Below are 26,410 nucleotides of genomic sequence, written 5' to 3'. Positions count from 1 at the left end.
CATCTGCATTTCTGAGGCTGTTGATGTTTCTCCTGGCAGTCTTGATTCTAGCTTGTGATTGGGCTTCCCTGGTGGCTCAGAGGGCAAAGAATCTGCCTGCAGTGCAGGAGACCCAGGTTCAATCCTGGGCCAGGAAGATCCCCTGGAGAAAGGCATGGCTACCCACTTCATTATTCTTGGCCTGGAGAATTCCATGGACAGAGGAGACTGGTGGGCTACAATCCATGGGGTCACAAAGAGTCGGACATGACTGAGCAACTAACACTAAAAAAGAGTGGATATATGTAATAGTGATCACTTCACTCTACACCTGAAATTAACCCAACATTGAAAATCAGCTATACTCCAAAATAAAAAAAAGAACAAATATCTGTCTTAGAAAGTATTTGTGAGACAAGCAGGCTTGAAGCCTCTAAACTTTGATTCTTTTGTGTAAGCATCAGAATCTGTTCCCCTTTATGTGGATATTTGCATGTTTTTATTAGCTTAGGTCAGCATAGTCTCCCTTCTGGTTTTGAATACTCTTGCATGTTCTTCATACTGAGCGTGGCTGATCTGGACACGTGCCATACATATGGTTGACATCTTCTAGTAACAGAGAAGTACGTTTGATGGCTTGATCAGTATTCATTTCCCAATACATAACAGCTTAATTTTGTTGAATTTGCATTTAAAACATCATAGACAGTGCGCTAATTACTGTGGTGTCAGTGTGGGTTTAGACAGCTGACAGAGCAAACGTTTGAGGGCCAACAGCAGTGCCTGAACACCTTTAATTACAACAGGCTTTCGCCGGCCTCATCTCTCTCAAAATAAATTCATTATATTGGAGCCGTTCAAATCTCGGAGAATAATAAACCATCAACTTCTTCAAAATCCACTCTGCAAGAAGGATAAATGTCTTGTTTAACTCTCGTGTGAGTAAAGTTCTGTTATTTTTTTAAGATAGCTGTTAGGCAAATGTATTTTTCATAGAGGCCTTTAGCATTAAGTAGGGGCTTGTTTTAATTATTATTAATATTAAACTTTTAATAATATTCATGGAAGACATTGCAGTATTTTTCTGGTTGATCTGTTGTTGAAATTTTGTTACTGAAGTTTAGAAACATACAGTTTTAAATTTCATCAAAGATGCAGGTCAAGTGTCCCTATTCCCAGAACTGTTGTATTTAGGATTATGTCACAGTAAAAAAAATTTTTTTTCTTTGCATTTTTTCATGCATTTCAGATGACTGTGTAGTAGTCATAGGATACAGTTATCCTGTGCTAAGACTGCATATTATGTTTACAAAGCATATGTCTTTTGGGGAACATGTTTATTACTGCCTACAGAGGGGAAGAACGCACAGGTCACCTCTGAGTTTCTGTCCCAGCTGCCTTCGGGAAAATCTGTGAGAAGGCATGGGCTTCTTTCTAATTGATTTATAATTGGAAGTGAATTTTGTTCTTTCTAGCTTTTGAGAATAGCTTAAACTAAAGCCATATCAACAAAACATGAAAATAAATGCTTGTAAAATTCAATCAGATTTATGATTTGGCATTTATAAGTATCATACAGTTATATAGTGATGATATTTAAAAATAACTGTTTATATCATTTTTATAAATACAGTGCCCTTACAGTCAGAAAAGATGAAGATGACATATGTTTTCATATAATTTGTGACTCTTTGTAATTATAATCGAAAACTTTGTCACGCCCTTGGAGAGGGTAGACTGTGCAAATGAAGAGAGTGATTCCTTTTTTTAGAGGAGAAATGGTTTTCTTTCCGATGGTTGCAGAACATGATAGAATCCAGAGCTAAGGTCTTGGCAGGCGTTTCATGCAATTAAGGAGATTAAAAATGAAACTGACTTTAAAGTAGTCCTGTGGTTAAATTACATTTACCATTTTAATAGTTTATAAGGGTTAGTTTATTTATAAGACATAGCAAAAGGTCTTACTGAAGAGTTAAGATGTATACAGAGGAATCAATTAGAGGACAGTGTGCAAGGTTGCATAATCAAGTGTACTTCAGTGGTGCAAGTCAGAGCATAATTGCCTTAGAATTTTAGACAAAGCAGATATCAAGGTTAGCTGCTGTTGATAGTGATTTTTTTTTTTTTTTTTTTTGTAAGATGTGGACAATGTGTAGCATAGTGGAAAGAGATCCCACTGATGGAGGAGCAGTTGTGAGCTAGTGTAAGTTCTGTGATTAAGGACATTTATGACTTTGGTCAAATCACTTAAGTCTCTAAACCTAGAGAGTTTTTTAAATGTGTAACACTGTTTTCATTTCTAAATTCTTTCCCATTCATTATGCTAAAAAAAGATTTACTGGACTAAAATTTAAGAGTTTGGTTTATCTAAACTCTGTTTAAGGATGGTTTAGATCCTTTTAAACACCCAAGTTTATTGTATATTGTCACCCTGCTTATGGCAGAAAGTGAAGAGGAACTAAAAAGCCTCTTGATGAAAGTGAAAGAGGAGAGTGAAAAAGTTGGCTTAAAGCTCAACATTCAGAAAATGAAGGTCATGGCATCTGGTCCCATCACTTCATGGGAAATAGATGGGGAAACAGTGGAAACAGTGTCAGACTTTATTTTGGGGGGCTCCAAAATCACTGCAGATGGTGATTGCAGCCATGAAATTAAAAGATGCTTACTCCTTTGAAGAAAAGTTATGACCAACCTAGATAGCATATTCAAAAGCAGAGACATCACTTTGCCAATAAAGGTCTGTCTAGTCAAGGCTATAGTTTTTCCAGTGGTCATGTATGGATGTGAGAGTCGGACTGTGAAGAAGGCTGAGCGCCGAAGAATTGATGCTTTTGAACTGTGGTGTTGGAGAAGACTCTTGAGAGTCCCTTGGACTGCAAGGAGATCCAACCAGTCCATCCTAAAGGAGATCAGTCCTGGGTGTTCATTGGAAGGACTGATGCTAAAGCTGAAACTCCAATATTTTGGCCACCTCATGCAAAGAGTTGACTCATTGGAAAAGACCCTGATGCTGGGAGGGATTGGGGGCAGGAGGAGACGGGGATGCCAGAGAATGAGATGGCTAGATGGCATCACTGACTTGATGGACGTGAGTCTGAGTGAACTCCAGGAGTTGGTGATGGACAGGGAAGCTTGGCGTGCTGCGATTCATGGGGTCGCAAAGAGTCAGTCAGACACAACTGAGCGACTGAACTGAACTGAACTGAAACACCCAAGTTGGTTGGTTTTTCTAAGTATGTTTCCTTTGATGGTAATAGACTATCACTGGGATAACTTTAAATCAGATTGCTGTAGTTAATTTATTAAAAAGTATTTGTAAAGTAAAATTTAATAGTTTGGCTCTAACAAACAAATATTTTCAAAGAAGAAAAAGTTTGATGCTCTTAAAAGTAGTGGATCATTAAATACGCTGCTGCTGCTGCTGCTAAGTCACTTCAGTCGTGTCTGACTCTGTGCAACCCCATAGACGGCAGCCCACCAGGCTTCCCCGTCCCTGGGATTCTCCAGGCAAGAACACTGGAGTGGGTTGCCATTTCCTTCTCCAGTGTATGAAAGTGAAAAGTGAAAGTGAAGTCACTCAGTTGTGTCCGAATCTCAGTGACCCCATGGACTGCAGCCCACCAGGCTCCTCCATCCATGGGATTTTCCTGGCAAGAGTACTAGGGTGGGGGTGCCATCGCCTTCTCTGTCATTAAATATGAGAACATATTAAAGTGTAGGGTGGTTTGAATGATCTGTTATAACACTACTAGGCATAGTAGCAAAATAAGTCTTAATGGGTATTATCTGTTGTAAATACTTTATTTATAAAGAATGGCCAGATTGAGTCAGAAGCGAAAGTGGAGATTTGGTTTGGTCAGCCTATTTTATAGGACAGTGTTTTGCAGATTGGGGAGTGTGACCTGTAAATGGATTCTAGAATTTATTCGGAGCATTAAGAAAAGTGTGATAGATCATTGTATATCACGTGTAGTAATGGTAAGTACTGAAACTTTGGTTTCAGTTGTGTGTATTCTGGAGAAGGAAACCCACTCCAGTACTCTTGCCTGGAGAATCCCTTGGACAGAGGAGCCTGGTGGGCTACAGTCCATGGGGTCGCAGCGTTGGACATGACTGAGTGACTTACACATACACACACACACACATTGTGTGTATTGGTTCATAATATAAAAGGTATTTCTTAACTTCTCTCCTTCCATCCTGAACAGTTAACACAACACATACGGCCTTCAGGGTAGTAGTAGGCAGTCAATAACTTGTCTAGCTGCACACAATTTAATTTACTAAATCTAGATAGGAAAAACCTCTAAATAAATTCAGAAGAACTTCTCATGCAAAATTTTGTTAGGAAAATTGATAGGACTCACATGTTGTGTTGGAATTGTTCTGTTTCTTGCTGTGACCTCCTTGGACGTAGGGGCTGTGTGTCGTGTAACTTTATATCAACGTGTAGGCTAGGAAGAGCATCCATCTCAAAGTCAGAAAGACCTTTTGAAAGAGTTCCAATTCTGACTCTTGCCGCATATAAACTTTGGGATATTGGGCAATTTTTTTCCTGCACTCTGGGCTTCACCTTCCCCATTAAAAAAAAAAAGAATAGTACTTACTTATGATTAAATGAATTATCACTGCACTCTAAACACCAAGTACTTTGCCTGGACTATAGTAGATTCTTAGTAAGTATTTATTAAGTTAATTAAAAGGATATAGAAACATTATTGAATACTAGTGCTTATTTTAAAATCTGTTTTGAGTATCTTGGAAAAGTATGAAATATAATTGGATCCCATGCAAAAGCAGAAATTTTCATGACCTTTTGAAAACTTAGAAGCCCTGATTATAGAAGATAGCTTTTTTAAAAAACAAAAATCAAACATTGCTCTGTTAGTGTAATGTGCAAGATGTAAATTAGAAATTAAGTGGGCCAAATTCAAATCAAAAAGTTACTTGTAAACATTAAAAATGAACTCAGACAAATCCTCTCCAGTCAAAAAACCCAGGTAAAGATTCATTAGTAATTTTTGGAACTGGCTGATAGTCATGTGTAAATTATATACTAAGGGATGAAAAAATAGGGACATGTATACATGGAATCTTTATCTAAAATTTAGTTTAAAATCAGAAATAGAAGTGTTGAAAAACTAGAATATTCTTGGCTTAATTTGGAGAGAACAAATGAGGAGAGTTATGAAGCTGTTGGCTGGAATGTATAACCTGTTACCCTTTATTCCAGTTATGTTAATGTAAAGATAGATTGTCAGTATATGTCCCCTTACAAGAAAATTTGAAGAAGTGTAGCAGGAGAGCATGTGTCAGCTAGTCTCACTGTATTTTAATATTCTGGGATTTGGAACAAAAATATTGAGCCTGGTTTTACAATAGAAAAGCCTGCCTGATTGGCAAACTGGAGTTATTTTAGGGGATTATTGGAGTACTTTCATGAGAGAGAGAGTGAAAATAATTTATGTAAATTTTATAAAGCCTTTCAAGGTTCTAATCCAAAAGGAATACATTTGTGTGTGTGTTTTCCTATAAGATGGAGAAGAAATGCTTATTCCCAAAGTCATATTGGCTTAGAAACAGGAAGTAAATGTTGGTCATCACCTGTCACTTCTCTGGAGGAATTTCTTTTTTTTTTCCAGATTTTTTTTTAATGAGTTTCTGGGGAATTGCCCCCTTGTCTGCCAATAGCTTTTTTTTCTCCTTTCCTAGTTTGCATTTAGTGATATGATCATATGTTTTAAGGGATCTCAGGTAAAAATTAATTTTTAATGGTTGCTATGGGCTTTAAATTTATTTTTTTTAATTGTAGTTGATTTATGATGTGTTAGTTTCAGTTATACAGCAAAGTGATTGAGTTTTATACACACACATACATATATATTTATATATATCCTTTTTCAGATTCTTTCCCATTGTTGGTTATTACAGTTGGTGAGTACAGTTCCCTGTGCTATACAGTACGTCTTGTTACCTATTTTATATATGTGTCTTTGCTCAGTTGTGTCTGACTTTTTGTGACCCCGTGGACTGGGGCCCACCAGGCTCCTCTGTCCATGAGATTTTCCAGTCAAGAATACTGGAGTGAGTTGCCATTTCCTACTCCAGGGGATCTTCCCGACCCAGGGATCAAACCTGCATCTCCTGCATTGCAAACAGCTTCTTTACCACTGGGCTCCTGGGAAGCCCCATTTTATATACAGTAGTGTGTATTTGTTAATCTCAAAGTCCTAATTTGTTCCTTCCCCCTGCCTTCCCCTTCAGTAACTATAAGCTTGTTTTCTACCTGTGAATCTGTTTCTGTTTTTGTAAATAATTTATATCTTAATTTATTCCTGAGCCACTTTCGTTAATGCATAGTTTGCTAGAATGTTATCCATTCTTTGTTGTTTCCAACTATTGGCATAAAGTTGCTCATAGTTTTCTTCAGTGATTATTGAAAGTCTCTGCTGTGTCTGTAACTGTAAATATGTCCTCCTGAGTTCTTTTTGCAGCAGTTTCTCGGCTTGATTTTCTTGACATCACATTTTCAAAGTAGGGCATTCACTGTTCCTTGTTTTACCTCTCATCTGACGCATGCATGGTCAGGCCCTGTTGACTCCTGCTGAACTGAGCTGAGCTTGGATTTGGAATTCAGGAGTGGATGGACTTTCCCTGTCTCTGGCCAATACTATGTGTCCACCGGTAGCTTGTCTTTCCCCTTCCCCTCCCTCCATCCCCCTCAGGTAGGAATTTTCAAAAACTTTCCCTCTCTTCCAAGTCAGTGTCTCTTTTTGTTAGTGATCTCATCCAATCCAGGCTTTTGCCATCGTCTTTATTTAGATGGCTCCCAAACTTACAACCCGAACTTGACTTTTCTTCTAACCTCTGACTGCTCGCTTGGCATTTCTCCCTGAGTAACTTGCTTACACCTTCAGTGCAGCTCAAACTAAAGGGAAACTCCTGATTTCCCTCAGCCCAAACCAGTTCTTCCTCCATATTTCCTGGTTTCTATTAATTGGCACCGCTACTCATCCAGACTCAAAATCCCAGTCATTTTGACTCTTAACTTCCAGACTCTTTGCAGCCTGCCTTCACAGTGTCAGCAGCGTGTATAATGTGACGACCCCTCATTCCAGTCTCACCACCTGCACTCAGACCCTCAGTGCTTTGTACCCGACGGTTGTTAATAACCTCCCTGCCTTCTCAGCTGAATCCAGTTCATCTTCCACGTAGAAGCAGTTTAACCACTCACTAACTCAACAGCGATCAGACCACTCTTTAGATTCAGGTTACCTGAAGCCACAGCCTCCTCCAGTAGGTCCAAACTCCTTAGCTTTCTAGGTCTTCCAGAACAGCGCCCCCAAATGTTCCTTCCTTGATCTCCCCTACACTGCTTTACCCACGCTGGTATCTGGCCTGAGGGCTTTATCTCTGTTTTGTGTGCTTGAGTTTTTGTTCAGCTGTTTGCCCTTCGGTGAGTACCCTTTTCCTCATCTCTACCTGCTAAAAGGAAGCTTGTCAATGGTAATCTCATACTTTGTTGACAAGCTTGATGACCTGCAGAACGCTTTTCTTTATTCTTTCTAGCGTGCTTAGCTCACTGTGTATCATCGCCATTTGGGTACTTGCTTAATATCTCCTCCTGGATTACAAGCTCCTAGTAGGTAGAAACTGTTTTCTGACTCTGCTTTCTCTTTTTCACTGCCTCAGCAGTTGGTATGGACACTCAGCAGATACTGACTGAAAAGGATGAAATGATTGTCGTTGTTTATAGTTGCCTTCAGTGAAACTCCTTACACTCTCTTCCTAAGAAGTTTAACTACTCCAGTACCTAGAGTTAATGGTATAGAAGGGTTATAAAATGAGCCTTTCTAGAGATGTCACTGCAAGTGTGCAGCAGGCTCCTGGGGTGACAGGCACCATCTTTCTAATAAGTGCTGTCTTTATAGCATCATAGAGCTCTGCTGGAAGTGCGTCCTAAGGCATCACATGAGTGATGACGTTGATTGATTTCTGGGGTGGTATCAGGGCTCAATCAACCCCCCCCACCTCCTCTTTTGGTTATTTCTATTAAATAAAAGATTGAAACAACCCACGATGATACTTTAAATTTTCAGATAGAAGTTACTGTACGTGATTCAGCATGGATTTATAAATGTATGAAGTGAATCCCAATATCTTTGTACCTTAATCCACAGAATGAAGATGATTAAGAAGGGGAGATTAATTTTACTTACTTTAAAGAAAACTGTTTAGGCCAACTTGATGTGAATCTGCCAATATATTTCACATGGATGGTATTGGTAAAGACAAAAATCATGCTTTTGTAGTTGAAAAATCATAATTAACATGTCCACTAATGTTAGTTGCTCAGTCATGTCCGACTCTTTGCTACCCCGTGGACTGTAGCTTGCCAGGCTCCTCTGTCCATGGGATTCTCCAGGCAAGAATACTAGAGTGGGTTGCCATTCTCTTCTCCAGGGGATCTTCCCTACCCAGGGATTGAACCTGGGTCTCCTGCATTGCTGGCAGATTCTTTACTGTCTGAGCCACCAGGGAAGTTCAACCTGTCCACTGGCCTGTCAGCAAATTAAATATATGACACTCCATCATGATAAAAGATTTGGGAATATAGTGAACAGATGTACATAGGAATTATATTAAGCATTAATCTGTTACCATTTATAAAAGTTAGGGTTCTGTTCAACCCAACAGCTTGAGTGTAGAGATGGACTCGCCAGCCCAGCCATTTTCTGGGCATGTTGTGACTTAGTATGATCTGGGCTCTGGGCAAGCCGCCTGCTTGATGTGTCCTGTTTAGTGACACTTCTGGGTGTAGATATATATGATAAGCAAAGTTCTATATTTTGCAAAAGAAATAATTTCTTATATCAGTGTTTGTCTTTTTAAAGGAAAAAGGCAGGCTTCTCGTGTTTAGATTGGTAATCATTTCCATAATACTCAGCATCTTAAGTTTTAGCAATAGAAAAATACTGCCCTCAGTGCAGACACAGGCCTTGATCTGAGGCTGTTTATCTCTATAAAAAGGGATGTTACGAGAAGGAGAAGTAATTACTGTTTAGCAAGCACTTTGATATTTACACCCAGTGGCTGTAAACAGTTATTAAAAAGTCATTGAACAGGTCAGAATGGCAGGTGCAGTGGCGTGGCCATAGCAAGGGCCAGAAAAGCAGGATCTTTGCAGCTTTGGAGAAGGAGATTCACGTGAAAATGTTCTATTCCTGATTGAACATTTTATTATCATTAATTTTTCATTTTATATGAGCGTAGCTGATTAACAGTGTCGTGATAGTTTCAGGTAGACAGCAAAGCAACTCAGCCATATATATGTGCATCCATTCTCCCCTAAACTCCCCTCCCATCCAGACTGCAACAGAGCATTGAGCAGAGTTCCCTGTGCTATGCAGTAGGTTCTTGCTGGTCCTTCGTAATAGAATGGTAAACGTTTTATTACTAAACTGTTCAGTGAGGAGGATTCAATCACTAGATTTCTTATGTTTCAGAATGTTACAAGAAACCCCATACATTCTGCTGATAAACACAGATAAGTTGATTATTTCTTCTTTTTAATTTTAATTTTTTTTAGCACCAAAACCATTTTGTTTTGGGGTATAACTGAGTAACAATTGTAGTTTCAGGTGAACAGGGAAGGGTCTCAGCGGTAATATATGCATACAATCTCCCTCAAACTCCCCTCCCATCCAGGCTGCTAATGAACATTGAGCAGAGTTTCCTGTGCTACACAGTAGGTCCTTGTTGGTTATCCATTTGAAACATTTTATCCTTAAACATTTACAGTGTGAGGATTCCATCGGTAGATTTCTTTATGTTTCAGAGCATCACAAGAAACCACATACATTCTGCTGATGAACACAGACAGGCTCGTTGTTTCTCTTTAAACAGTAGCATGGGTGCTCATTCCCTATAGTAAAGGTAGCATTCTTAGAAGGAAATGTCATTTCACGACAAGACAGTAAGCACTGCAGTTCTTTGTATTTGGACAGGAGTGGTGGGGGTAGGGTGGGGGTTTCAGTTTGGTGTGGGGAGAGGCTGATTAAGAGTCCTCAACCTCGACTCTGCTGCTGCCTGCTGACTGTTTGAACCCAAAGTCACTTTTTACTCCATCCTTTGGCACTGTTTGACCTTAGGCAAATCACCAGGATTTTTTTTCCCCCCTCTAAATTTTTTTGAGAGTGTTGGAGAAGATCTCTTTTGAGTCTGGGTGATTTTTTGTTTTGTTTTGTTTTGTTTTTTAATTTTGGCCAGGGAGTGCAGCTTGTGGGATCTCAGTTCCCCCACCAGGGATTGAACCCTATGGCAGTGAAAGCACCAATTCCTAACCACTAGACCACCAGGGAACCCCCGTGGGCGAATATCAATTAAAAAAAAAAATCTGTGATTTTTGGAGAACAGTAGCAGAAAATACCATGCAGAGAAAGTTGGAATTTATCATGGACTCTGTGAGAGGGATTTAATGCTTATGCTGCATTTAGAAGTTTAGAGCTAAAACAAATCTAAATTATGAACGATTCATCATCTTAATAGGATTTTACAGGGTACTTGGAATGGGTCCAAGCATTCTATGTATTTATATAAGTCAAGGTTTAGTTGCCATCAGATTGCTGCTGTTAATTGTTTTTGTGCTGACTGGTTTCTGCAGCCCCCGCCTGCCCCCGTAGAGAGAAGAAAGGACACATTAGTGTTTGGGAGCACGTGCTGTTAGTCCAAGTATCCTTCTTAAAAAATGCTTTGAAATTTTATCTGGCTGAAAAGTCACATTTCAGAATTTGAAGCCAACTTCTGAGCAGAGAAAAAAATCTATGAAGCATGCATGGCACATTTACAAATTCTTTGAGAAAACTGTGTGATTTGGAGTGATTATTTATCCCTATATCCCCAGATGTCACACACTGCCTTTTTACCCCTGGGGAGTAACCATATTGTATTATTTGTGATCCTTTGGAGTTATATGAAATGATAATTTAACTTTTCAGATGTGGTTAATCCACAGGCCCTGCTTCCTAACTATGAACATACATGGCATGACAGGCTTAACTGTTTCCAGGTGTGATTGGAGAACTTGGACGGTAAATTATTCGTAGATGATCTTGGCCACTGTAATTTACTACAAAACTGCCGCTTTGGCGTCAGCAGTTGAAAAGAGCATGTTAGTGTTAACTCCACTTGGGATACATTTTACATGAAATAAAAGAACTGCGTTTTTGAGAGAGTTAAGTGTTTATTTTTTATCCTACTATTTAGAACTCAGTTGTCTTTGGGGTAGCTGAAGTTTTGTTAATAAGTTGCCCTTGATTTATGTAATCTGGATTGACTTTGCAAGACTTCTTACAGTTTGGGAGCCTCCCTCCCCTGTTCCGTGCCCAGTGTTGGAAACTTTTCTCTCCTCTGGCTCACTTTTAGCCCTGCCCTGCTCCAGAGAGCAGCCTTCATCTTTCCTCCTCTCCTGGCTGGTCCCAGTTCCTGGAGTGAAGCCTCATTTGCCTCCAGGAAAGAACTCAACCCGGCTTGAGACAGAAGAGGGCCCATTTAACACTCCTGCTGTTGTTGCCATTAGCAGTAGAAGTCCTTAAGTGATCTGGAGGGTTTGTAGTTAAGGAAGACAGAGAGAGGCTGTGTCTGTTTTGTAGCCCGCTAAAGGAGGAGTGAAATTCGGGGCAGAGGTTACACGGTGAGGAGAGTTGAAAGAGACAGCAGGCTGGCCCAGACTACTGGTTGGTTGTCCACTGGTTAGCCCAGCTGTACCCTCTGTTCTAGCCCGTGGGTGTTCCTCTTCAAATTCAAAACTTCCTGTCCTCCACCTGCTGGTCAGCCACTCTTAAACCTTCCCCACCAGAGTTGTAAAGGCATGCTAATGCTATACAAATAAAATATATGGATTAAAAAGGCCTTTGTTGCTGTGAGAGAAACTCATATCCATTTACAATTCTTCATAGCAGAGTGTCCCAAGTTCCAGTCAACCCTAAAATGGGTTTTGGAAACATTTAAAAAAAAATAATTTATTTAATTAATTGATTGATTCAGTTTTTGGCTGTGTTGTGTCTTTGTTGCTTCATGGGCTTTTCTCTAGCTGCAGAGAGCAGGCCTCTCATTGAGGTGGTTTCTCTTGTTGTGGAGAACAGACTCTAGGCATACAGGTTCAGTGGTTGTGGCACACAGACTTAGTTGCTCCACGGCATGAGGGATCTTTCTGGATCAGGGATTGAACCCATGTCTCCTGCCCTGGCAGGTGGATTACTCACCACCGAGCCACCAGGGAAACTCCCAGAAACACATTTTTTAAGGAGATTGCTTTCTCTTGTGGAACTCATGTTGAATATCTCCTTTCACTTTTTCTTAACTCTGAATTAGAATGAAAGCTTTGAATAAACTCAGATTCTGTTTGGGATTTTTTTTTTTTTTTTTTTTTTGGTCCAGCCTTGTGGCTTGCAGGATCTTAGTTGCCTGACCACAGATGGAACCCAGGCCCCCACAGTAAAAGCTCAGAAGTCCTAACCACTGAACTGCCAGGGAATTGCCAAGACTCAGATTCTTAATGAAAGAGGAGATAGGGCTGTTTTGTCATCTGCATTTTACATTCGTCACCCATTTTAATGTGCCAGTGGAAATCATCACTGATTCTTTGACTCTGGGGACTGTTTTTGAGATGGCAATGGTATAGAAATATTCATACATTATTTTAGTTATTTGTGACATCCTGGCAAATCTGCCATTATGTGTGGCAGAATGATAAGGAACAGAAAGGGCAGAAGTAGAGACTGCACTGATTTCATTGATAAAAATGTAAATCTTAAAGGAATTTTAAGATTAAGATTAAATTTAATTTGATCTGAGGCATTGAATAAACTTTAGTTCACCTAGTCACTTTGTCCCTTGAAAATTGTTTACTAACCTATGGGATTATAACTAGAGGCATTTGCTAATGTATTTGCAGTGACTGCTGAAATAATTCAAATTTATTGACCATCTGAGGATATTAAATATTTATCTTTTCTGCTCAGTGCCTGTAATGAAATAGAATATAAGTTAATGGTTAATGGCTTATAGGCTGTTATTTCTGAAATACTATCTTTATGTACTTTATCTAGTGACATTACTTCTATTTTGTATGTGTTTTAAAGCATATTTGGAATCTACCTTCTGTAATTTTGTCTGCTTAGCCAAACAGTATTCTAGAAGAGATTTTAAACTGTGTAGGGTGTGTGCGTGTGTAAATAATTGTAAAGAGAGAAAAGTATGTTAATTTGTAGAATACAGAGAAATCTATCATTACGAAAGAACAAATACAATGAAATAATAATGTATTACTATTACTATGTGTGTGTTCTGGCACTCTGGCAGTATTTAATGTATTCCAGAATGTTATCAGGTTGGCCATAATTCAGCATGTGAAAATCTAGCAATTGTGTTAGATTAGTGTTCAGTTCAGTTCAGTTCAGTGGCTCAGTCATGTCCAACTTTTGCGACCCCATGAATCGCAGCACGCCAGGCCTCCCTGTCCATCACCAATTCCCAGAGTTTACTCAAACCCATGTCCATTGAGTTGGTGATTATTGTTAGGATGATTAATTAAAAATGTATTTGCAGGTGTAGAATCAGCGAAAGAAGCTAATTTATTTAGGTTTCCTTCAAATTAATGAGAATGCAGTGTTAAGCTAAAACTGTCTTTATACGAAAGTAGTTTTATTTGATTTCGTATAAACATTGTGAAGAACATAAAGCAGCATTTGTAGGTTTTAAACTTTAAGAGAAATAACTTAAAGTTATTTTGAGTTTTCTGAAAACTAGATATTCAGAACTGACTTGTAAAGATGCTGAGAAGCTCGATTTTTCTACAAGCCCTAAGGGACTATCTGAGGGTTTTCTGTTTTGTTTTGCTTTAATTTTCACTATCTTGAAGAAAATGACTGCATTAGTGTGGTGAATTTTTAAAAAATTCAGATTATTTTGGATTTTACAATTACAAGGAACTTAATTTAACTGTCATTAGTTTGTCAAAACAGACAAATCATTTAGAAGCAGTTGGCTGGTTGAATAACTGCTCTGTGTGTGATATTGTTTCATGTGAAGTATCAGGTGTATTACTGAGTTCTGTAGTGGTTAAGATAATAACAAACTTTAAAAAAGAATACCTCAAATCTTAGCATCATTCCAAAAAAACCTTTACTTTTTTTTTCTGAGAGAAAAGAATCCTGGGAGGTTTTGTCAGTTGTACCTTGAAAGTACTGTCATAGAAAAAGAGATCTGTATGGAATTAAAAGTTGTTGTATACTTGAAATGTAATATGTGTACAAAATCCATAGAGGAGACAACATGGGATTGACTAATATTAAATGGAATGCATTTGAATATTGGAACATTTGGCCTAAGGTCTTTCTTTTGTTATATGTGTCTGCCAGGATTGTGGAAAATCTTGTAGCTTACTCCCCAGGCTTCTGTCTTACCAGAGGTTAGAATTTGCTAATTAAAAGACCATAATACTCGACTCATATTGTTGTATGGCAGAAACCAACACAACATTGTAAAGCAACTATCCTTCAATGAAAAATAAATAAATTTTAAAAAATGACTAAACAAGTATGAAACTCGCAAGTAATATTATAAATGCTAAATAGAAACATTCATGAGTAATATCTATGTTCTTGTCTTAAATAATATTCATTTTATTAGTAATAAATCAGTTATGACACTTTTCCCCCTATGTGTGCTTCATTGCAATCAGTTTTACTGACTTTTTAGTGTTGGAGACTTTGATTTGTGGTTAGCAGGTATGTACCAAGAAACATACACGTTGAACAATTGGTTGAGGTACCTGGGCTTCATAGTTGTTGCTGTAGTCTCTAAGTTGTGTCTGACTCTTTTGCGACCCATGGACTGTAGCCCACCAGGCTCCTACGTCCATGAGCTTTCCCAGGCAAGAATCCTGGAGTGGGTTTCCATTTCCTGCTGCAGGGGATCTTCTGGACCCAGGGATCAAACCTGCATCTCCTGCATTGGCAGACTGATTGTTTACCACTGAGCCACCAAGGAAACCTGGACTTAATTGTTCCTTTGTAGTATTGATCTTTTTCATAGAATTTACACTGTTTATTTTACAAACGCTGGCATAGTGATTACCACGGGACAGGCCTTGTTCAGTAATACTAACTCAGTTTACTTAAAACCTGATAGCATCCCTGGGTTGAAGTGGGCACGATCACCACCTCTGATTGCCGATGGCACGCAGGAGTCAGACCCCAGCCGGTGTGCGGGTCTCAGCGGTCTGCCTCCAGTGTCTGCCCCACCACTTGTGCCCTTAACCAGTACCCCTGTTCCTGTCCAGAAAGATCTTTCTGGAAAGTTGAGTTGGAATTCTTTCCCTTGTCAGATCCTTCCATGCTCTTGCTGACTAGACAGGGATCCCTGGAAAGGGCATGCTGGCTGGAGCTCTCACTATCTCACTCGGCTAGCTCTTGGGAGGCAGACAGTGTGATTGCATCTGACTGTGAGTGGCCCTCATTTGGCTTCAGGAGCAGCCCTTGGGTAGAAACTTCCCTGGATCTAGAAGGAAGTCTCCCCTCTTATTCTAGAGATCTGGGGCTAAGAGTGAGAGCGGTGTCCAAGTTTAGAGTGGAAGCTGAGAATAAGGAAAAAAGCAGAGAGACAGTACTGTTGCTTGATGGAAAATGTGAGCCCCACACCGAATCTCACCAATGCCAGTGTTTAGAGGAGCTTCATTTCTCAAGGACAACTTTGCTAACCCACTCCAGATGAGCAATAGTGGGGACTTGTTTGTGATTAGGGATTCTTCTCAGCAAGGCTGGGGGCGCGTGCGCGCATATGTATGTGTGTGTGTACACATGCACATAGGATTGCTCTTAAACATGTCGATATTTGGTCCATACCACATGTTAAAAATTGTAATGAGTTTATGTTAGCAGCACAGTGGTAAAGAATCCACCTGCCAACACAGGAGATGCAAGGGATGAGGGTTCGATCCCTGGGTCAGGAAGATCACCTGGAGTAGGAAATGGCAACCCACTCCAATATTCTTGCCTGGAAAATTCCATGGACAGAGGAGCCTGGCAGCCTGCAGTCCATGAGGTCTCAACAGGTCTAACACAACTGAGCACACACAAACAAGCCCTAGTTTGTGAGCAGCTCCTGGTTTGTGGCATCATCATACACGCAGACCTGTCTCCATCGGTATTCTTAAGGGGAACTTGTTGTCTTGAAGTTTCAGCTGCTTTGTAAGGTGACTTTTTTTTTCCCTTTGGAGGTACCATTTTTTTCTTTTCACACAGCCCCTCAGGGGGACTCTCGAGTTTTCATAAAATAAACCTTAAGTTGTGCACCTATATTCATAGCAACATGACTCTTAATACCCAAAAGGTAGAAGCAACTCAGTGTCTATTGAGAGATGAGTGGATAAATAAACCGTGATCTCTAGCTGCAATGGAATATTATTCAGCCTTAAAAAGGAAGCAAATGCTGACAAGTTAGATGAAACTGTTCTCAACAGTGTGTTGAGTGACATAAGCTAGTCACAGTAAGGCAAATACGGCGTGATTCCACTCCCATAAGGTACCTAGGGTAAGTTCATAGAGACAGAAAGTGGAATGCTCATCACCAGGAATGGGGGTAGTGAGGAATGGAAACTGGGCGTTTTTGTTTTGTGACTACAGAGTTTCAGTTTTGCATGATGTAAAGAATTCTGGAGATTGGTTGTGCAATAGTGTGAATGCCCTTCTCACTACTGAATTGTACACATAAAAATGGTTAAGATGGTAAATTTTATGTTATGTGTATTTTACCATAATTAAGACAACAGCAGACCTTTCAGATTTAGTATAAAGTCTGTTGAGCTGTGCAATGCTTTCATTGATAGATACTTCCTGGTCGTAGCCGGCTCTTGGAATGGTTGAGAGTACTGAGCTCAGCCCTACTCTCCAGGGAACAGACATTGTGGCACGACTGTGAGTGTGTTACATCAGTCCTGAAAAAGCTGATCATGGACGTTGAAGGAAGGAATCAGGGGTATGGGAAAGGGTTTGCGTGTGCGGAGCTTATGGAGACGGGAATGAGGGGACCATGTTCAAGGCGACTGAGGAAATGACCAGTATTTATGTGGCCAAAGATAGCTGATGGCTCCAGTGCCACAGTGCTGGCAGAAGTCTGCATTTTTACAAGTTTTGACTTTCTGATAATGTTGAGACTTTTTGATTATTTATTTATTGTTATTTTGCTTTATTTTATTTCTCACCACATCTACCAGGTAGAATATTTGATGCCTTCCGCCAGGGACCCATGTACACTGTGTTTGTCAGTACTTATTATAACAAGTATTTCAAGAAAGGTCCTGTGCTATAAGGTATTAGGATTGTTGTAAAGATCAAGCCAGAGCCCCCTGTCCTGGAAAGCTTTCTGCTCTGAAAGAGAAGATAGAGCATGTGGACCATTACAACTGAAATTTAAGACAGAGCCTCATAAACAGTATAAAGAGATCCAATTTTCAGAAGTGAGATCCAAGGATCACGAGCAGGAGCGGAACCTTGAAAGATGGAGAGGCTGTTACCAAATAGAGATGACGGGGGTCTGGATCCATGTTGAGTATCATGACACAGATGGATACAGGCCAGGCCAGGGAGATCCCTGCCAGGAGAGGCGAAGAGCCCAGTGTCATTGGAGAACAGGATGCACATTAGTTGTAGGAAGATGATGGCAGAGATGCTTTAGGGCCAGATCGTGGGGAGTTATCTATGTCTTACTGAAAGGTTTGAATTTCCATCAGCAGCAGGGAACTGTTGCAGGTTTCTAATGTGGGAATGACGTGGTTTGACACCTTCAGAGGTTAAGCACACGAACGTGTGGGTAGGAAGCAGGCTTGATCCGATTGTTTAATTATAGAGGCCGATTTGGTTCTTTGGTGTCCATCTGAAGTAGGAAATTAGGTTGGATAAATAATTAGGGAGGATACAGATTAGGCATTAAACATTAGGTGGAGATGTTAAGAACACATCTAATTCACAGTGGAGATCTGTTGAAAGAGTTTGACATGATGAAAGCTGTTTTGTTTTTTTTTTTTTACATATATTCTTTATCATATTCTTTTCCATTATGGTTTATCCGTATCACAAGATATTGAATATAGTTCCCTGTGCTATGTAAGACCTTGTTGCTTCTCCATTCTGTATGTAATAACTTGCATCTGCTAATCCCAAACTCCCAGTCCATCTCCCTCCATGAAAATGCTCTTGAAGATCAGTTAGGCAGTAGTATAGAAGGGACTTTATAGTGAGAGGAGCTAGTTAGTGAAAAGTTTGTTGAATGGTGGAATTAGGAAGAGCTGAGGAGGGTAGTAGCAACAGAAACAAAGAGAAGATTGACACAAAGCAGAGGAAATGGTGAAGAGGAGGAAGTGAAATTCACAAGTGGTGAGCATATTTATATACGGAGCATTTGTTCCATGACAGGACAACTGACCAGTCATGCTCACGCTTAGAAAATATACATGCCAGTTTGGTCAGAAAAGGGGCATGAAGTTGTGAGATGGCTGGGCTGAGCAAGCTGATGGGAGGCTGGTAGCTCTCAGGACCTCCCAACTGACATGGGCAGACAACGCTCACTGTCAGAGTCCACAGATGTACCCAGGCCCGTGGTTCTCAAACCTCTGTGCCTTGGCACACCCGTGAACTGTAGACCCTTCAGAAACGCATTGACTGCTGAGAGTGGACAGTCATATTGCCCGGCAGTGTATGAAAGAGAGCCCAGCTGAGCAGGTTATCAGGGAAACGATTGCTGTGCCTGAGGACAGAGCCGAGTTCACTGCCTCACTCCTGCTCCCCAAGGCTTCCAGAGACCCTCGTGCCCAATAGCATTACAGAGCTGGGGGATCTGGGATGGATGCGCCCTGAGTTAGGCATTGATGTAATAGGGCACGCTTGTGACGATTCTTCACTTTGTTCCATTTCCTTCTGAGTCTTTTCGTTCATTCACTGACGTCAGCTAACAAGCAGGTCCAGTCTTTGAACATGCCTTGTAAACAACTGGCGAAGACCGGTCCTGCCAGCTCTTTGATAAATGTGTCTACCAACTATCGCAGTGGATAAAGGTAGAGTGGAAAGAAGATGGAATTGAGAATGTGGAATCATAGGTTTGAATCTTTGCTTTGCCACTAGCAGTGAGACCTTAGGCAAGTTATTTAGACTCAGTTTTTTCCATTTTTTTGTAAAATGAAGGTAATAATATTTACCTTTCAGGCCTGCTTTGATAACTCGAGGTAATGACTAAAATATAGGCATTGTCCTCTGTGGAGAAGAATAATGTATTTCTTGTCTCCAATATGTGATGATTTCAGTGCTTTGTATTCCTCTCTGTATTAAGCAACCGTTTCCCAGGTTTTGTAAAGCCTGTGTTTCTCTGAACTATGGACTCCTGGAATTTGAACTTTAAAGATTAAATAGACTTAGAGTACTCAGAACACCAAAGCAAGCACCGATCACTTGTGAGTTTTTTAAAATGGAAAAAAAAATTAGTTTGATTGAAGCATTACATTGCTGTTAAAATCTATTCAAATAGCAAAATATCTTGTCATATACCTTAAAACACTTTTTTTTTTTTTAAGTACTTATCACCTTCCCCAGAAAACAGTAGTATCAACAACAAAACTTATGACTAAAACAGTCAAAGGGGGTTTTGGTAGAATTTTCTATCAACTTCCACAGAAAAAAAGACTCATCTTTATATCTAGAACTAGGAATACGCTGGGGAAAAGTTTTAGTCTGACTAGCATTCTTGAAATAGACTAAATCATATTGTAGTGTGTCGTGGTATTGTGAAACAGATTTTAGTGTAGGTGGTTTTCTTTTAATAATTGAGTGTAGTTTTAAATGCTCTTACAAACCTAGCCATTTAAATTCATAATAGGCTTAAGCTCAGCGCACGTATTCTCTGCTCAGATGCAAGTGTAGTTGTGTTTTCAACCAAAAAAAAAAAAAAATTGACTAGCTTTTTAAAAGAATTCCTAGAGATGTGAAAATTCTGGGGCTATTTACTTTGTCCAGTTGTAGCTACTCGCAGTTTGTTGGCTTCATCGCCAACCTCTTTGAATTCCAGTTACTGTTTACCGTATACCTGTGTTTTTAGTAAAAGAGTTGATTTGCAAGTCTTAAAATGGCATCCATTATCACATAGTGATTTGCTTTTCATAAGCGGTGTTTTTTCAAACCCTAATAAAGGTATTCATGTAACATGAATATAAAAGTAAATCCTATTGACCTCACGGGGATTTTTCATTCTAACCTTTTCAGCATCTCTATTCATGTCATGATATAAGTCATGGTTTATTGTTTAGAACTGTAACTTGCTTCTGGGTGTGAAAATGCATTTTTTTTCTTACTGCCTTTGCTGGGACTGTAACATCTTAATGATTTTGTTAAACAATATACGTGATTGCTGCCTTATGGAAGATGAGGTTTGTTTTAGAAAATTTAAATGTAAAAAGATAAAGCTTAAATGAAAATGAAAGCTTAGTTTAAAATGAACATGGATAAAGCCTGATTTTTACTTTGGTTTCTCTGCTAGTATGCAGTTTGATGCCAGGGGAAAAAATGTAGATATGAAAATAACATCAAAGTGTTAGACTTTTTAAACATTGACACAAATTAATACATAGCAGTAATTTCAGACATATTAGCTTAAAGCAAGATTATCTCAGTTACTTTTAGCTATAAATTTTGTTAGTGAACTGAAAAGAACTGTAAAAAGCAAAACATCTCTATATAATTCATACAGTTATAGTAGTTTTTCAAATTAGTTTAACATTTTTAGTAGCATTTTACATTTGAGCAGGCTAGAATTTTGAATCAGAATAAATTCAAAGACTCATGTAAGCTGTAGTAAATGTTTTGAAAATTGTAATGACCTTTTGCAGTTACTTACGTGCTGAACTGTATTAGGTTAGGTAATTTTAAGTTTTTAAATTTAGCATTCTGGCATTGAATTGGTCAAGTTAGGATTCTATTTTGTTTTATTTTTGTAAGAAAGCTTTATGCTGTAGCTTTTATAAGTAATAATTTGGGCCATTTTTATAAGGAAAAAATCTAGGAAATAATATATTAATATGATACCTTTACTAAAGTTGTAATTTAAACATGAAGTTTGCTTTTTATTAAGAGCTATGCTGTTATGAGCAATTTGGGATTAAATAAATCCCTCCTTAATGTTAGAACTATTTCCTATGCTGACTGTTCTTGAGTAAATGGGAGTATGAGAGGCTTTAAAACAAATTAGCTAATTGAAAGGTTTTATTTGGGAGAGAAAATTGCTAAAATTAATAAGAAATCATTAATTCTTTTCATTTGCGTTGTATTGCCTTCTCCGAGTAACTGAAGGTAACCAAGTCTTAGGTGTTAGAGTTGCGTTTATTTTATCTAACCACTTCAACCCGAAATCTTCCCTAAGTATATTGCACGCATTCATACCTTTTAGGATTCCATATACATAGTTTCTTCTTTTCTTGTGACTGTGCATGCATTTTTGTTGAGTATTGGTTTTGCTTTTATATTGTGGCATCAGATCTGTCCAGATTTTGAAAACTTGTGTCTGTTTTTTCCCATGACTGTAGGTTATTTCTTTTCACTATTGGTTTTCAAAAATCCTTTCACCGTGATCCTCTGTTGATGCAAATAAAAAAACAGGTAATAATAGTAGTTACCATTTTTTGAATACTTTATAATCTAAAGATCAACCCTGTATCAAAGGTATCCCCATCCTATAAAGGAAAAGGTTAGGTTTCAGTTCAGTTTAATTGCTCAGTTGTGTCTGACTCTTTGTGAGTCAGTTAGGTGTAAAGGGGCTAAATAACTTATAAAGGTCAGGAAGCCAGTAAGTAAGTAGTAAGACAGAATATGACTCAGATGAGTTTGAATATATATGTGAATACGTATACACTTTTGTGAATACTACCCAGATCAATACAGAGAACATTTCTAGCACCCAGGAGACTCTGTGTGCATGCTGTCATCAATATCCTTAAAAAGATAACCACTGTTCTGGTCTCAATTCCCACAGATCTTGATTGCTCCTTGATTAGTTTTTCCTGGTCTTGAACTTTATAAAAATAGAATGTACTCTCTGGGCCCAGCCTTCTTTTGCCCAGAATTACATCTGTGAGTTTCATCTACGTTGTAGTGTAGTGTTTATTTCTTCTTTTTCATTGCTATATAGTGTTCGATTATGTGAATATATTAACATTTTTGTATTTGTCTTATTGATGGCCATCTGGGTCATTTCCATTTTTGGCTTTTAAGAATAAAGCTGTTGTGAACATTCTCTTACATATTTTTAGTTTTATGCATGTTTTATGCTCTCTTCTCTTGGGTATATACCTAAGATTGAAATCCTGGGTAAATTATAAATTGAGCTTTAGTAAAAAGGCAATGGCACCCCACTCCGGTACTCTTGCCAGGAAAATCCCATGGATGGAGGAGCCTGGTGGGCCACAGTCCATGGGGTCGCTAAGAGTCGAACATGACTGAGCGACTTCACTTTCACTTTTCACTTTCCTGCATTGGAGAAGGAAATGGCAACTCACTCCAGTGTTCTTGCCTGGAGAATCCCAGGGACGGGGGAGCCTGGTGGGCTGCCGTCTGTGGGGTTGCACAGAGTCTGACACGACTGAAGCGACTTAGCAGCAGCAGCAGTAGTAACTGGCAATCAGTTTTTCAAATATTTGTATAAGTTTTCATTCCCATCAGCAATATATGAGGTTCTATTTGCTTCACATTCAACATTGTTAGTCTTATGAATCTTTTCTCCTTTTAAATTTTAATTTAATCTAGTAGGATATGGAGTTTGATATCAGGGAAATGAAAATTAAAAGTTACCTTTTAGAATGAAAATGTATTTAGTGTGAAATATGTGTTCTTACTCATATTTAAAGATTAATGGTTGTGTATATGTTCTTGAATATTGCTGATCAACTAATTCTTCCCCTAATTTCTGTCTCTGTAAGCAAGCCTTGATTACTTTTTAAATCACTGATCAGTTTTTTCTATAATAAAGACAAGTGTATGGATGTGAGACTTGGACTTATAAAGAAAGCTGAGAGCCAAAGAATTGATGCTTTTGAACTGTGGTTTTGTAGAAGACTCTTGAGAGTCCCTTGGACTGCAAGGAGATCCAACCAGTCCATCCTAAAGGAAATCAGTCCTGAATATTCAGTGGAAGGACTGATGCTGAAGCTGAAACTCCAATACTCTGGCCACCTGATGCAAAGAACTGACTCATTTGAAAAGACGCTGATGCTGGGAAAGATTGAAGGTGAGAGGACAAGGGGACGACAGAGGTTGAGATGGTTGGATGGCATCACCGACTCAATGGACTTGAGTTTGAGTAAACTCCGGGAGTTGGTGATGGACATGGAGGTCTGGTGTGCTGCAGTCCATGGGGTTGCAAAGAGTCAGACACGACTGAGCAACTGAACTGAACTGAAATTTCCTAGAAACCACTTGTTTCATTTAGAGTTTTATTTAAGGGAGATTTTAAAGGAGTTTAATATGGTAAAGAACTTTTGAAGAAATCAAGTTTACAAACCATGTCTACAAAGGAGACTTGGTGGGGACAAGAAAGCTTGTATCCAAAAATGTCCCAGACTTACTAATTGTCTTATAGAATTCAGTAAAAACCCTTTTTAAAAAGCACCTTTATTTATTTTCTTTTGGCCACACCCTTTGGCATGTGGGATCTTAGTTCCCCACCAAGGATTGAACCCGTGCCCCCTACTTTGAGAGCACAGAAACTTAACCAGTCGGCCACTGGGAAAGTCCCAGTTAAAGACCTTTATAACTCAAAAATCTAGGTGTTTTTTTTTTTTGGCATCAAAATATAGAAATTACATATCATCTGTAGGACTTTATCTAGACTTTCATCTGTAGGAGTTTATCTAGGCTTTTATTCAGTGGATGGCTTACATAATCTTACAGTAAGTTATTCTGATGAAAAATTACTTGAATTGATTAGTTCTTATTTTTCCAAGTTTGTGCAAGTGACACGTGTTTGCCGTTCCTGTATGAGTCTCAGGTATGCTCATTAGTCAGTCGGTCTCATCTGAAACCAACGTGTAATAGTGCTAAGTTGTACGACCTGCCATTCCAGTTTCACAGTATTTTTGTTTTCCTCAAGTAGATGAAAGGTTTATTTAAGTGTGGCCACACTGTTACTGCATTCCTGGTGATCTTGGTAGGTTAATGACAATCTCTGTCATAGAAATCAGGAAATGTGGGTTGAGCCTATGGCGTGCATGAAGTTGGTTCATTAAAATGCTGTCTCCCAAAGCACCAGGGATTGTTGGAAGCACTTGGTATGTAATGCAGCTTTAAAAACCTAACCTATCTGTCTGTCTATCTTCATTTTGTTCTTCAGACTCTTTTAATACATCAGTGTTTAATCATATTATCTACTGGATGATTGCTCTCTATAGTAAGATTAAAAGTGACTTTGGAGATTCAGGTAAATTTCTGTCTATAGTAGGCTTGTTTTAGCTAGAGGGTTTTGGTTAGTTGTGAACAATCATATTGTCAGATTGTACTGCTGCTTTTGTTTAACTGGTTGGCTTTTAACTGAATTAACTTAGTGTTGTCATTGATGCCTTTTTTTCTATTTAAATATGGAGAATGGGTTGAAGAATATTTAAAGTAAATATCTTTGAAATACAATCATTTCAGGCAGTTTAGTACTTAAGCTTGGGACAATATTTGAATGGATCTTTGAAGGACCAGGGGAAGGTTGGTTTATGTTTATGAAGAGAGGAGACATACAGGAGTCTTGCTTTCTGCCGAATCTTCTTTTACTAGGCACACTTTACTCAATTTATCTCAAGGATAGTATTCAAAATATAAATGAACAGACAGCAAGATTGTTGTTCATATGAAGACTGTTCATGTGTGCTTGTGTGGAAGGAGATAACACAAAGCAGGATGAATTAATATCCTTGAGCAAACTTCAGGAAAATCTGTAGTCTTGTAATAGGTGTCAAAAAGTTTGAAGTTAAGCAAGAAAAACTTAAGCACAGGCAACGATGTGGATTAGTTGCTGGTAAAGAGTTCTCAGGACGGGACTGGTTACTGATTGTCCCACACAAGAGTGCCGTCTCTAAAGAAACCCAGTGAATGAGTTATTTATTAGAACCCCAGGAAGGTAGCTGAGGCCTTCTCTCTCTCTCTTTTTAAGGCCATTTCTGACTTGTAAGTCACTGTTGAGTTTATGGGCTACCACCAATAAATTTATTTTAAAGTTGAAAACCATTGAGAACTAAATATTTTGTCACGTCTTCTAGTCCACCTTGGTGCACCTGGAAGAGCCTGATTGTTGGGAAATAGCTTTGAGCTACCAACGTGTTTACTCTACATTTGGGCTTAAAACTGTCAGTATCAGATCACTCAGGCTGTGGCCAACAATCCTGATGATTCATCATATGTAAGCAATATAAGAAATGGAAAACTTGCTATCGGTTTTCCTCATCTGAACCTTCCATGTTACAGATGATTTTATAAGAGCCATGCCCTTCAAGTTACTTTGAGTTCTCTGTATCATTCTAGAATCACAACACTTGAACCTCCCCCACCCCACTTCTCTGTATGTGAAGAGTGGAGGGGTCGGTTTTCCAATACTTTATTTGTATTAATTTTTAAAAAAGATTTATTTATTTATTTAGCTGCACAGGGTTTTCACTGCTGCTTGGGCTCTCTCTCATTGTGGCGAGCGGGGGCTGCTCTCTAGTTGCGCTACACAGGCTTCTCCATTGTGGGGCATTCTCTTAAAGCACAGGCTCTAGGGTGCATGGGCTCGGTAGTTGCAGCCCGTGGCTCTAGAGCGCAGGCTCAGTAGTTGTGGCACATGGGCTTGGTTGCTCCACAGCACGTGGGGTCTTCCCTGACCAGGGATTGAACCTGTGTCCTCTGCTTTGGTAGGCTGATTCTTAACCACTGGACCAGTAGAGAAGCCCCTGTTTGTGTTCATTTTATTGCCCTCACTAGTTTGGACAAATAGTACTGAAATGCCTTTATCTTTTCACATGTATGTGGGGAAACTTAGATAATAAAGATAAGAGCATGTGTACTTCATCTACATATTTACGGAGACTGATGTGTATCTGGTTAGTAACTTAATTACGAAGAGAAAGAACATGAGTACTTTACGTACATAATATACACAGACGCACAGTTTGTGTTCTAAGTACTGGGCAACTCAGAAATAGTACTGCGGTGAACTGTATCATAGGTGCCAGGAAGAGTAAGAAAAGTATTATTCAGAACAGTTGAAGGTTCTGAGGAGATCTGTGAAACCTTTACCAGTGTTCTTGGCTTGTCTTGCTAGTTATGGAGGGGTAAGTACTAGTCCAGCCTGGTTTTCTGGTGGCTCCATCTGAGCT

The 26,410-nt window shown here is 39.1% G+C and overlaps 1 protein-coding gene across 10 annotated transcripts in view; it reads left to right on the top strand.

Moving 5' to 3' along the window:
- The window catches only part of NCOA2 (nuclear receptor coactivator 2), a 286,593-nt gene that overhangs the window by 50,281 nt on the left and 209,902 nt on the right, over window positions 1-26,410 (top strand). For 2 of the 10 annotated variants that reach the window (XM_061438947.1, XM_061438949.1), the window contains exon 1: window positions 10,006-23,301. The exons of the other annotated variants lie outside the window; for them this stretch is intronic. The gene's annotated coding sequence lies outside the window, so the exon portion shown is untranslated. Of the gene's footprint in view, window positions 1-10,005; window positions 23,302-26,410 lie in introns of those variants that run through there. 10 annotated transcript variants of the gene reach the window in all.

The sequence above is a fragment of the Bos javanicus genome, chromosome 14 (assembly GCF_032452875.1).
Source record: "Bos javanicus breed banteng chromosome 14, ARS-OSU_banteng_1.0, whole genome shotgun sequence".
In the NCBI taxonomy this organism is placed as follows: domain Eukaryota; kingdom Metazoa; phylum Chordata; class Mammalia; order Artiodactyla; family Bovidae; genus Bos; species Bos javanicus.
This window is presented reverse-complemented; position numbering and strand designations above follow the sequence as displayed.